We start from the raw sequence: 1,892 nt of genomic DNA, 5'->3' as shown, positions 1-1,892 counted from the left end.
TAAAGGTCACATCATTCTCGTCCAAATTTATGTCGATGATATTATTTTTGGTTCCACTAATCCGTCTTTATGTTTTCGTTTCGTTGAACACATGAAGAAAAAATATCAGATGAGTATGATGGGAGAACTAACATTCTTTTTAGGTCTCCAGATTCAAACAAAGAGATAAAGGTATCTTTATCAACCAAAGTAAGTATGTTCGAGACATGCTGAAAAAGTTTGATCTATCCAACAGTTCATCTATGAAGACTCCAATGGCTCCTCCACTCTCTCTCAACAAGTATCCAAATGGAAAGCCTGTAAACATTACTGTTTATAGAGGAATGATCGGCTCTTTTCTATATCGAACAGCTAGCCGACCCGATATCATGTACTCCACTTGTTTATGTGCAAGATATCAAGCTGAACCAAAAGAATCCCATCTGATTGCTGTCAAACGCATATTCAGATATCTTAAGAGAACTCCAAACATGGGTCTTTGGTACCCTAAAGGTTCAAGTTTTGACCTAATAGGTTATTCGGATAGTGATTTGCAGGTTGCAAAATTGATAGGAAAAGCATCACTAGAGGCTGTAAGCTTCTAGGTGGGAAGTTGGTGAACTGGACAAGCAAAAAGCAAAATTCAGTGTCCACATCAAGAACTGAAGCTGAATACGTAGCCGCTGGTAGCTGCTGTGCCCAAATCCTTTGGATGAAAAACCAGCTGCTGGACTACGAGCTTCTCAAAAACTCCTATCTATTGTGGTAGCATTAGTGCTATTGCTATTGCTATTGCAAATAACCCTGTACTTCACTCCAAGACCAAACATATTGAGATTTGATATCATTTTATCAGAGATCATGTTCTGAATGGTGATATTGAACTTCACTTCGTTCTAACTGAGTATCAACTCGCTGACCTTTTCAACAAGCCTCTTGATGAGACAAGATATAACATCTTGATCAGCGAATTGGGGATGCTGAACACTGAAGATTAATCTTCAGCTATTAAGCATCACTCAATAAGTGAAATGATTCAGTGCTCAGTCTCTGACACTGAACTTTTGAGTAAATATATCTATTCTCTCTCAGGTATGATTACTCTTCTCTTTTCTTCAACTTAAAACCCTTACTGAAGCTTTTCTTTTTCAATGTCTAAACGTTTTAAAAGTGTTTTAAGTGATTCTCTTATCACTAACTATATCTATAAGTATATCTGTTGATCCTCTCTCTCAGTGATTTGATGATAATCCCTTTTATCTTTCATGTTGTATTTGTGTTTCTGTATTTTCAGTTCCAGCGATCATCACTGAGTATGTTCAGTGATCGCTGAAGAGCTTGCTTTGTAAATCTTTCAGAGACAGCAATACTTCAAGAAGACAACACTCACACCAAAGAACCTTCAGCAAACGTCGAAGACTGAAACTGAAGATTAGAGACTGGCGAGTATGTGATCTGAAGCGGTATTCAGCGATTACAAGCCTGTCTATATATGTGTGAAGACTGCTCTAGCTTCAACGAATGATGATGAGACCTTCAGGTCATTCCAGCATTCAGCGATCAAAGGATGCTTGCCTAGCACGATTGGTGTTGTCTTGTCCTTATGCACACAAAGAACAAAACCCATACCCTTACAAAAGTTAGTACAATACGGAGCCGATTAGTCGACTCCTTGTCCACCAACTTTAGGTAAGGATGTCTGCTCAAAAATAGTGCTTTTCTACTATTCATTGTAGCAAAGGACAAGCCTTCCTCTTAAGGTTTGACACGCACTCTAAACCTACCATATTGCATTAAATGATCATTTAATGCATTGGGTATAAATAGAAGTGTTTCTTCTCCATGCAGAGAGCGCGCATCTCTCTCTAACCTTATTTTTACTTCAAGCATCTTCTAGCTTAAGTAAAGGATCT

This window comes from Cynara cardunculus (genome assembly GCF_001531365.2).
Source record: "Cynara cardunculus var. scolymus isolate 2C chromosome LG 12, CcrdV1, whole genome shotgun sequence".
In the NCBI taxonomy this organism is placed as follows: Eukaryota; Viridiplantae; Streptophyta; class Magnoliopsida; order Asterales; family Asteraceae; genus Cynara; species Cynara cardunculus.
The sequence above is the reverse complement of the archived record's forward strand: the minus strand, read 5'-3'. Positions refer to the sequence as shown.